The sequence below is a fragment of the Gossypium hirsutum genome, chromosome D10, assembly GCF_007990345.1.
Source record: "Gossypium hirsutum isolate 1008001.06 chromosome D10, Gossypium_hirsutum_v2.1, whole genome shotgun sequence".
In the NCBI taxonomy this organism is placed as follows: Eukaryota; Viridiplantae; Streptophyta; class Magnoliopsida; order Malvales; family Malvaceae; genus Gossypium; species Gossypium hirsutum.
In genome coordinates this window covers 44,976,088-44,988,993 of record NC_053446.1, presented here as the reverse complement: position 1 = coordinate 44,988,993, position 12,906 = coordinate 44,976,088, and positions in this window count along the sequence as shown.

Below are 12,906 nucleotides of genomic sequence, written 5' to 3'. Positions count from 1 at the left end.
TTGGTAGACGATATCTGCTTAACTCATTTACATATAATTTTTTGTAGTACATACACACTTTTAGAAGAAAAAATAAAGAGCTAAGGATTACCTTTTAATGTTTGAAATTAAAATTATTAAAAATCGACAACTTGAGAATAGTACATTAAATACAAATTTAACTAATCTTAAGAAAGTGCCCTACTTAAAAGCACTCTTTACCAAAAATTTTTAAAATATTAAAAATTTGGACACCACCTATGGTGAAATTAATAAAAAAAATTTATTAAAAAATGAAAAATAATGAAAATTATTAAAAAGAACAAGATAAGTTATTTTCGTTTTACAAAGATAAGGTGTTATTTGATGGTTAAAAAATTATTATGCGAATAGTTTTTAAAGGTATAATGATTTATTTGGTTCTTTAATTTTATATAAAAAAAGTAATTTTAGTTATTTATTTATTTTTTTCATCTCTTTTAATCTTTAAGCTTGCATTATTTGTCAAAAATCACTCAAAATTAATGAAAAAGTTAAAGTTTACTAACTTTCTTGACGTGGCAATCCACATGTATACCACTTTAGCAATTAATTAATTTTTTAAAAATTAAAAATATTTTTATAATTTTTTACTTTTTTTAATAATTTTTAATTTTTTAAATTTTAAAAAATTAATTAATTGCTAACTTGGTGTCCACGTGGCAATCCGCCAACCATCGCACTGTAAAAATTGGATAGGTTCGATCTATGGTCATTGGGTCCTCCTAAAAAGATCTACTAAATTCATCAAGTTGTTCCAAAAATCAAAACGGCCAGTTATTAATGGAATTCCTAGTCGACTCTCTGTAAAATACTCGTTTGGACAAGAACTTCCAAGCACATCATAAGCTAAACTTATGCTGACGAATAATCAACCTACGATGAATAGGGAAGATATAGGAAAGCTATGAATAGCCCAGTATCGAATACTGGTAATAATATCAGCAAAAGAATGTTCTCCTGTGCTTCCAGACATGCCGAGCTCCACATATTCTTGTAGGGGATTGATTCCGTAAAAGATGGGATTAAATGGGAATTCACCGAAACTCAATCTTTGTGAGATCGTCAACCTTGTACCAAATGTATTTTTAGAGTATACCGAATCAGTATAGCTATCCTTCTTTTGACACAACAACGCAATTTCAAATAGTATATCGACGTGAAGTGCAAGATAATTTCTTTCTTCTTCTTGCTTGTCGATGTATAACCAGGTTAGTAAAGTTAACAGAGTTAACTCTTTTTATTTATTTTGAGTGATTTGATAAATAGAGCAAATTTAAGGGTTAAAATATGTGAAAAATTAAATAGAAAATTAAAATGATTTTTTTAAAGTTAGAAAGCCAAATAAGTTATTATGTCTTTTTTGAAATAAATTTATTTTCAATTTTCAATTAAAACAAAAATATTTAAATGACAGTGCTTGAGAAATTGAAAGTGATAAAAAGATTAGGTGAAAAGTGTTGTTTTATAAAATAAATAATTATAAATTTTTGACATAATTAATAAAAATAATTAAAATTTTATGTTAAATAACATTTATACTATTTATTTCTTATTTCTTATGTTTTATTTTTATTTTTTAGATATCACTCAACTCAATTAAACGTATATGTTCATTTATACACCAATAATAGAGTTTAAAAATTCTTAAAATTAAGTGTTTTTAAGTAGTTTCTTTTAAGATTAACTACTTAAATATACCCGTAATAATATTTATTGTTTGTTGAATTCTTTTTAAAAACTTAAAATTAAGTTGATATCTAATTAGCTCGTAACATTAATTCAATAAAAAATCAAATTTAATAATATATCTATATACGATAAAATTGCCTCTTGAAAAGATTTTCAAACCCCCAATAAAAATACCATAATTAAATAGGGAAAAAACCCTTAAATTCAATCCAATTGATAAAATTATTTTTTAGAGATAAAAGTATAAAATGGAATCTCATCATAGTAATTTATTTTCCTTTTATCATCTAATAATAATAACAATCCATTATTAAATTCTTGATGCAGCAATGTAAAACTTTCCTTCTTCTTTTTTTTATTTATTTATTTTGTGTGTTTAGTGCCAAAAGTTTGCTTTAGTTTTTAAGCCAAAAAGCAAAATTTCCCAGTAAAGTATGAGTTTTATAACTCCAATTTTCACAACATTATTTACCTTTTACTGTATTACTCCATAAAAACAGCAAAACTAGCCAATCAAAACACAATTTTAACTTTAATTGCCTTTTTTCAACTTTTTTTTCTTTCGCCTTTGAATTTCGTAATGCAAATAGTATGTAAGAGACTAAAAAGTAATTAATTTCCAATAAGGTCTAATTATCCCAGTCGCTCTACTCTTTAGTCATTTTACTTTTGAGCAAAATGGGGCATGGACATCATCATTATCGAAGACTTCTAATGGGCATTGTTTCACTATTGAGATCATTAATTACTTCATCAAATGGATAGAGGCTACTGCATGCGTCAATGTCATCATATGCCGATGGTATTGGAAAATACATTGAACTTGAATGATAACGCGATAGCTAAGAGCTGTAATCAATTCAAAATCAGACACTACGGTTTGTCACTGTATTGCAAGACAATGAATTGCAAAAATGACTGAGATTTACAAGGACTGGCATGGGAAATCACCATTTGCCCTCCTTGCTTGCTGAACATCTATCAAGATTTCTATCAGAGCAACGCTGTTCTCTTTGGTCTACGGGATTGAGGTAGTTTTACCTATTGAAATCCCCTCTCTCCGGGTATTAGAGTTGGAAGGATCCAATCGCGACGTGATCAATTAGACCTAGGAAAAGGGTTCAAAGCTATTCATCAGGGTCGGATGTACCAGAAACAAATGATACGAGCCCATAATAAACAGGGTCGTCTTAGAGAATTCCACGAGAGGGCTGGATGTTGAAAAAGATCCTTCCTCAACAAAAGGATTCTAGAGGGAAATGAATGCCAAACCAGGAATGTCCCTATGTTGTAAAGAAGACCTTTTCTAGAGGAGCACTAATCCTGGGTGAAATTGCTAGTCCTATAAACTCAGATCCAGTCAAGAAATACTTCGTTTAAAGAAGAGGAAAGGACTAAGGTGAAAAATCACAAAGGGCACTTCGAGTCAAAAAAATGTGAAAAATGAAAAAGAGAAAATGAAAAATACAAAATGATGGAGAGGGTAAGGGGGAAACCCGCAAAGGGCACCTTAGGCCAAAGGGGATTTGAGTTGAAAACCCGAAAATAGCGGCTTAAATATTGATTAAAATGGGGCATGAGGTGATCAGAGCAACTCGAATTTTGATCATATTGGGGCATGTGGTGATCTTGCTATGCTTGAATCAACAGGAAAGGATAGGCGATTTTGGGGCATCGACAAAGTAATGTAGATCTCCTAAACACATGTCAAACTCAGAATGGTCTTCAGAAAGTTTGTACAGAGAAGTTCAAGCTGCGATATCTGGGGCACCCAATTCTCGTATTATTTATATTGAATTTTTTGTTCTTGGAATACTTTTTTTTCTTTTCCAAGATATACATTCCCAATCAATTTCTTTATTATCCTTCTTTACTGTTTTTGATACTTTATTCATTTTGAGCTATGCTTAGAACCAACTTTATTCTTATCCATTGTCATGACCCTTTTTTGCAAGCATGTTGCATTGGAATAATGATCAATGGAAAAATAAAAATTTCACAAAGGAAGTTTTGCATATTACTCTGAAAAGTTTCTAAATAATACGGGAACCTGAAACATGACTATTGTTTAAAACGCACCAAATTTAATGGTTGGAAATTTGAGAAGGAAGAGTCTAAATTTAGATTTTCTCTTTGGATTTTGTTGTCACATGCATTGATTGACAAGATGCCATAAACAAGCAAGCAATGATCACCAAGCAATAGGAAAAGGTTACCTTGGATAAGAGAGCCTTCATTTGCGCATAAGTCTTTGGTACGACACCCTGGGAATGGTGTAAGGAACCAGAACGAGTTAGATCCTGTAATAAAAGATGATTAAGGAAAAGCCATATATTTCTACCCTTGGATTGCAGTGGGAGAATGATGGTACAAATTTTGCGCCCTAATGGATTAAACTTTGAGGTTTACAGTGGGGGGAAACCTGGCTAAATGTTTCCTCAGAAAGGTCAGTCAAGCAAGAAGGCGTTGTAGCACGTCAGTCACAAAGCCTTAATAAACTTGGAGTAATGACAACCTAAACGGGATCATTCTCGAAAAAAATAAAACTTTGCGTTCATGCAAACATTATTCACATGTCAAGTTAGGAGCATTGGATTCATCTTGATCATGCCATCTTAATCATTAGGCATAATTAGGTTCATTATACAGGTCATGTTCCCTAGAGAACAGATCAGTGAAGATAGCTGATCTTGTCATCCTGCATCGACAACGAAGCAGATCGAAAATACCAATTTTACTTCCCAGGCAATGCAGTGGAACAGATTAAAGCCACATCGGTGAATCTTGCTTCCCCGACATTGCAGTTAAAAAGATTAAAGCTACAACAGCGAATCTTACTTCCCATGCACTGCAGTGGAACAGATTAAAGCCACAACAGCGAATCTTACTTCCCTGACATTATAGTTAAAAAGAATAAAGCCACAATGGTGAATCTTACTTCCCAGGCGGTGCAGTGGAACAGATTGAAGACACAACGGCGAATCTTGCTTCCCCGACATCACAGTCAAACAGATTAAACTTACGAGTTACGAATCCTATCTCCCTGATATGGTGGTAGAGTGGATCAAAGCAATTCCTATACCTCTAAGATGCAGTAGGATGGAATGAGGCTACTTGAAGAAAAACACCAAGGTTCAAACTCGACCGGGCAAAATTAGCCATTTTTTTAGTATTTGCTTCATTCCCGTTACACGACCATGAGCAAAGAGGGGCAGCTGTAGAGCCCAATTTTTGCCCGGGCCCAGGCAAACAATAACCAACCAAAAAATAATAATAAAGTTCAAGTCCATTTACAATAGCCTGTGTGGCCCACTACCCAAACACTAGCCTAGCCCAATATCTAACCCAGTTAACTTAGCCCAAACCTAAACCCAACTACATCTAGCCCAAAACAGAAAAAGAACCAGAAACCCTAGCAGGAATGGCTGGCCTCCAGCGCTGCAACCACCAGGGCTTTCCCTCGGCCTCACGCGTGCCTCCGTACGTGCCATGTCCTCCTCCGTACTCCAGTAACTGTAGCAAACAAACAAGTCAAAGTAGCAAAAACGAAAGAATACAAAAATAGCGGAAATGGAATGAGATTTTGATATTTTTCTCTTTTTATTACTGAGTTTTTTCAATATAAAAGGGATGAAACCGAAAGAAAGGGGGGGACGGATATTGTATGAAATCCTTGAAAGAAAAGCAATAAAAAAACAGTTCTTAAAGGCGATTTCAAAGTTGTTATTTTTCTCTCTTCAATCTGTTCTTTGTTTTGATATATATATATATATACGTAATAAAGGAGAAAGAGAGGTGAGGGGAGGGCTACCTGGTGGCGCGATCCTGGTTCACTCCGTCGTCATCGGAGAAGGGGCTGGGATCGGAGGCCGTTCGAATGCTCTTAGAACGCAGAGCGGCACACTGAGTGGGTAGATTTACGTTTTTTTTTTAAGTTAGATTCAATAGGAAATGGCTGCCAAATTTTAGGGTTTAGTTTAACTTTTATATAATGGAAGAAACGGTGCCGTTTAGGGCCTGCTTCATGGCCTTAAAACGATGTTGTTTTGGACCTCTGACCCGCGACCCGACCCAGCAGTCCACAGGACCCGCGTGTTTGAGGTGAATGGGCTTTTTACGCGATTGGTCCCTCGGATTTTGCAGCATGGTGCGATGTGATCCTTTTTGGTTTTTCTGATTTTGGGCTACGAATTTTGCTTCTGTTTCGATTTGGTCCTTGGACCACATGCAGTCCCTCGCTTGAAATGTCACGTTTTGGGACTGGGAATTATTTCCCTAAAAGTCCCTCGCATTTTGAGCGCGTTTCATTTCAGTCCTTTGGCAACCCTGTTTTATTTATTTCGATTTGGCCCCAAAATTTTGTTTTTAGCTCAATTTAGTCCTTTTTTTCATATCTTTGCTATTTTATAATTATTTTTATTATTAGTAGTTTTTTTATTTTTATTTTTAGTATTATTATTATTAACGTCATCATTACTATAGTATTATTATCTTTGTTACTTTTATTACTATTATTTTTGTTATTACTAATATTATTATTAGTATTACTTTTATTATTAATATTATCACTGCTATCATTATTACTTATTATATTCCTATATTCATTCGTTTAGATTTGAGATATATTTATCTTATTGTATGTTGGTTATTATTATTTGCTTATACATATCCTTTTATTTCAAACTTTATCATATATATATATACACATGCATATATAGCTTTTATATTTTATAGTTTTTAATACGTACATACACACATTTTTATAATATACATACATATATATATTTTCACATTTTTTTAATTTTATTTATTTTTTCTTGTTATTATTTATTTATCTATTTATGTGCCAATTATTATTTTAAAAACGTTTTAATTCTATTTATTTATTTACTTGTTATTATAATTAATTTGTCTCTTTTATTTATTTATCTTAATTTTGTTGTTGTTCGTATTAATTATGCTTACATTTTCATATTCATTATTGTTTCGTTACGCACATTAATATCGTGATTATTTCTACCATTTTGTGTTTTTATTTAATATAAATCATGGTTTTAAAATAAGCAAAATTTCACGTTTAGATTCGAGAGGATTGAGCTCTAACATATTGGGTTTCGATTTTCTTCGTTAAATCCAAATAGTCAAAAACGCTCTTTAATTAACACACAAATAAAAAGCTCGTTCTCGGGAATTCGATACGTGGTGTCCTAACGCATTGGATATGACATATTATTTTCTCGAGACGAGGATTCTTCTAACAAATGAAAATAAAGGTAATATTCGATATTTAGGAATTTTGTGAAGTCGAACCCTAACTTACTGGGTTTTGATTTTCTCACTTGACCCTAAGTAATCGGATATCCTTCTCAAAATGCATAGGCTTTAAAAGTCAAAAGATAAACTTAATTTTGAGGATTCAAAATGTTACACTCTAACTTACTGAGTGTGACAATTTATTTCTTTGGAGTAAGTGAGTCTCATCATCCAATTCATTTTATCCAAATTTTCTCTTCAAAGGATCGTATTCTAAAATCTTTTCAAAATTTTGACACTAGGACATTAAACAATCAATTCGGTACCAATTTCGGGCGTTACGAGGGTGCTAACCTTTCCTCGTGCGTAATCGACTCCCGAACCTACTTTCTCAAAATCCGTAGACCATAATCGTTTTCAATGTGGTCCGATCACACATCAACAAAAGGTCGGTGGCGACTCCAATTTTCTTTTTTTAATAAGTCGACAACTACATTTTTGTTTTCAAAAAAATTGTTTCGACAGCTTGGCGACTCCACTGGGGACTTCAGTAAGTCAGGCCGTAAAATTGATTGTTTTTTGGTCGAAAATTGAAAATTTGATTTGGAAAATTATGATCCTCTCTTTGCATTTGTTTGTATGATTACTGTAAATTGAGTTTTATATCTTGGCATCATATTGCATAAAGGCTATTTAGTCTTACCCTTTTTAGTAGGAGTGAGAAGCTACTCCTTCGTGAGGTTTTCACCTCCGTCCAGGATTGTGGATCACTTTCGGGATACATCCGTACCTATGTCTTCGTGAGATTTTCATCTCCATGCAGCCATAGGGAAATGTATTCCCCTAAACCGAAGTCGGTCTGTATGAGCCTATAATGGGTGAAGATCGAGGAATCTGCTGGTTCGGGTACCTTAACTTTAGAGCCAAACCACATATAGAAGACCTTAGGAACCCATCCTAGGTAGAGCCACTCCAAACCCCTAGTGGTACCCGACTAGGTACTTTTGTTTTCATTGTTTGCTTCTGTTTTGTACTAACCTATCTTGTTTTGTTTTGATTATAATTGCATTGCATTTGCATCTTAGGAAATAGATATTGATTCAAATCCAATTACTAAATTAGAAAGCTTGTTATGGAATATGGATTCCTTGATAAAGTGGAAAACAATACGGCTACCTGAATATATTCTGAGAAACACAAGAAGAACGAGGGAAGAGTTCGTGACCTTGCTTCGTGGCCTGAGGATTCAAGGCGATTGTTTAAAAGCCTTCGACGTTCTAAGAAGCTGACGACTCTTATGAAGATGGGCAAATGATGGATCGCGACCAAGATCAAGAAAAGGAGTTAGCAGTGGCATCTACCGGTGAGATTGTCTCAAGCATGCAGATAAAGAAAAAGATCGATGTTGTCTCTTGGAATATAAGAGAGAGGTCGTACATGCATCTGCTTTATATAAAGGAATTTACTTTTTAGTAAAGTTTCCTAAATGTAATTGAATCAGAATCAACGTCTCTTTAGGCATGCATTTCATACATCTACATCATATGCATTAAAATCCATTAAAAGAGTCTACTTGAGTAAATTTATTTTAGCTAATCTGAAAAATCAACCAACCAAACATCCTTACGGTACTCGTTGCAAAACTAAGGAAATGGATCAAAGATTAGAGAAATTGAAGCAAATGTAAAAGGATATGCAAGAACCGTTACAAGTACAAATGCAAGAGCGGCTAGATAAAATCCAAGAAGACATGATGGAAAAATTGATCAAGGCTCAAAAAGATGCGATGGTTGAATTGACCCATCTACTGACTAAAGGAGTAAATAATGGGAAAGGTCCTATGGTAAATGATGAAGAAGAAGACAATGACAGACCTATCTATCTTCCAGGCTTTACGCCTCTGTATGCGCAGGTTCAGACTGAGGTACCTCTGCGCAGATCCTCCATTTCAATTGAGCCTCAGTGGTTTCAAACCGATGTTTCAATACCGATAAACTTTCTGGTCGGATCAGGTCCTAACCCTGGTGATAATCCGTTTAATCTTACCATCCCGAATTTTGATGAAACAGCTGAAGAAAGAAAGGCGGATGCGGAATTGCCAAAATAGTGGGAAGATATGTGTAAATGGTTGGAGGAAAAATTCAAAGCCCTAGAAAGCACCGATAGTCATCATGGAATCAATGCAAAAGATCTGAGCTTGGTTCCAAACTTAGTACTCCCTCACAAGTTCAAGATGCCTAGATTTGAGAAATATAATGGGACCAGTTGTCCTAAAGCCCATATCACCATGTTCTGTAGGAGAATGACTGGGTATATTAACAATGATTAGCTATTAATACATTGTTTTCAGGATAGCCTCATTGGAGCAGCGTCGAAATGGTACAATCAGTTGAGCCGTATCGAGATTGGTTCATAGAGTGACCTAGCACAGGCATTCATGAAACAATACGGTCATGTAACAGATATGACCCCCGATAGAATCACCTTGCAAAATTTGGAAAAGAAATCGAATGAAAGCTTTAGGCAGTATGTACAAAGGTGGAGAAAGGTTGCAGTCTAAGTCCAGCCGCCACTCCTAGAGAAGAAAATGACGATGCTCTTCATCAACACACTGAAAGCCCCGTTCATCACGCACATGTTGGGAAGTGCTTCAAAGAGTTTCTCAGATATAATCATGAATGGTGAAATGATTGAAAACGCCATCAAAAATGGAAGAATAGAGGGTGGAGAGAGTAACAAAAAATCAGTCTCAAGGAGAAAAGAAGATGAGATGAATAACATATGTTACTCAAGGTCAGTAAGTCATCCAGGTAAAGGGGTCGCTAGTTAAAAATGTTCATTGAGACAAAAATCTGGAGTGAAACCAAGTACCGAGAAGCTCCAGTTCACACCAATTCCGATGTTGTATAAAGAGTTGTATCAACACTTATTCGATGCACACATTGTTGCCCCTTTCTACTCAAAGCCCCTGCAACCTCCGTACCCCAAGTGGTATGATGCGAATGTACAGTGTGATTATTATGCGGGAAATGGGGGACATTCGATAGAAAATTGCACCGTCTTTAAAAAGCTTGTTAAAAGGCTTATTAACATGGGTGTTGTCAAGTTTGATGACTCCAGTGCAGAAAATCCGTTACCCAATCATAATTGATAATAGAGTGAATGCAATGCATGAAGAAGAGTGGGAAATGTTCACATCGACGAAAAGCAACTGAAGGAAGGACCTTGTTAGATATCAGCTCTTATAAATTTGGGAGTGTTCTAAGCAATTAGACTGCGGAAGAAATCCCTGTAGTTTTTAGAGCTTATTTACAGTAATGTTCAGAACATTTTGTTGTTTTTAACCTAAAAATGATAGAAATTCTTTTGTGAAATAGGCTCATGACTGAACGTTATTATTTTAATGAAATACATCTTTGTAATTATTACTGAGCCAATATTTTCATTCTTTACAAACAATTCTAGATTCCTTCATTCTTTTGGATTTTCTTCCAAATTATTATTCATTCATTCATAATCATATGGTACAAATAATTATTCATGAATTTATACATTTTTTTATATTATTCGGTACTTATTATGGGTCCCCAATTATCAATTACGTGAATGACTCTGCTACGGACCCAGATTTTCCTTTTGAGCGGGGCATGTGTTTAGAGAGATCTCATGACTTTCAAAATGACAAAGATTGTAGCTTATCTTTGGACTTGTTGAGGATGGTTGAACAAGGGGATAGACAGATCCTACCTCATAAGGAATCATTAGAAATTTTGAGCTTGGTGAAGATTAGAATTGACCTGACCGCAAAGATCAAGCAAGACCTTGTTGAGTTATCTCTAGAGTTCAAAGATGTCTTTGTAGGAACATACCAGGATATGCCCAGGTTAAACGCTGATAAAGAAATCTGCACAACAGCATGATGTCAAAATTCGTAGTATGAACAATGTAATTTTTTACCGGGGTAATGCCTCTCTCGTTGACTCAGCATAGCTTTGCCCATTTCAAGTCGAGTTTCCATCCCTTCAAGATGTTGTTGGATTTTACTTTAATTAAAGAGGAAGATCCAAAGTTTTCTGTCGTAGTTGCGCCCCAAAAGGCTCTATGAAAGAAATCTGATACCAAATAAGGTTTTTCACATACAAGATGAAGGTGGAAGATCTTATATGGAAGACTTTATCAAGAAAAATATTGGTTCTGGTCAAAAGGGATAACAAAGACTTGCCTAATCCTATGGGTTCATATCCAATTCGAAAAAAAAATCAACTAAAATCAAAATAAAAATTAGAAACAAAAGAAGAAAAATCAAAATCAAAATCAAAGTCAAAATGAAAACAAAAAAAGAGAAAAGGAAAAAAGAAAAAAAGAAAAGGAGAGGCCAAGGCGAAAACCCGCAAAGGGCATTTTGTGACCAAAGGTGGTTTTGAGTTGAAAACTTGAAAAGGGCGACTCAAATTTTGAGAAAAATGGGGCATGAACATCACCATTATCGAAGACTTCTAATGGGCATTGCTTCACTATTGAGATCATTAATTACTTCATCAAATGGATAGAGGCTATTGCACGCGTCAATGTCATCATATGCCGATGGTATTGGAAAATGCATTGAACTTGAATAATAACGCAATAGCTGAGACCTGTAATCAATTCAAAACCAGACACCACGATTTGTCACAGTATTTCAAGACAATGAATTGCAAAAATGACTGAGACTTACAAGGACTGGCATGGAAAATCACCATTTCCCTCCTTGCTTGCCGAACATCTATCAAGATTTCTATCAGAGCAACGTTGTTCTCTTTGGTTTACGGGATTGAGGTAGTTTTACCTATTGAAATCCCCTCTCTCCGGGTATTAGAGTTGGAAGGATCCAATTGCGACGTGATCAGTTGGACCTAGGAAAATGGTTAAAAGCTATTCATCAGGGTCGGATGTACCAGAAACATATGATACGAGCCTATAATAAAAAGGGTCCTCTTAGAGAATTCCACGAGAGGGCTGGATGTTGAAAAAAATCCTTCATCAACAAAAGGATTCTAGAGGGAAATGAATGTCAATCCGGGAATGTCCCTATGTTGTAAAGAAGACATTTTCCAGAGGACCACTGATCCTGGGTGAAATTGCTAGTCCTATAAACTGAGATCCAGTCAAGAAATACTTCGTTTAAAGAAGAAGAAAGGACCAAGGTGAAAACTCGCAAAGGGCACTTCGAGTAAAAAAATATGAAAAATGAAAAAGAAAAAATAAAAAATGATTGAGAGGCTAAGGGGAAAACCCGCAAAGGGCACCTTAGGCCAAAGGGGATTGGAGTTGAAAATCCAAAAAAGAGCGGCTCAAATATTGATTAAAATGGGGCATGAGGTGATCAGAGCAACTCGAATTTTGATTATATTGGGGCATGTGGTGATCTTGCTATACTTGAATCAATAGGAAAGGATAGGCGACATCTTGGGGCATCGACAAAGCAATGTAGATCTCCTAAACACATGTCAAACTCAGAATGGTCTTCAGAAAGTTTGTACAGAGAAGTTCAAGCTGCGATATCTGGGGTACCCAATTCTCGTATTATTTATATTGAATTTGTTGTTCTTGGAATACTTTTTTTTCTTTTCCAAGATATACATTCCCAATCAATTTCTTTATTATCCTTCTTTACTGTTTTTGATAATTTATTCATTTTAAGCTATGCTTGGAACCAACTTTATTATTATCCATTGTCATGACCCTTTTTTGCAAGCATGTTGTATTGGAATAATGATCAATGGACTAATAAAAATTTCACAAAGGAAGTTTTGCATATTACTCTGAAAAGTTTCTAAATAATACGGGAACCTGAAACAGGGCTATTGTTTAAAACGCACCAAATTTAAAGGTTGGAAATTTGAGAAGGAAGAGTCTAAATTTAGATTTTCTCTTTGAATTTTGTTGTCAAATGCATTGATTGGA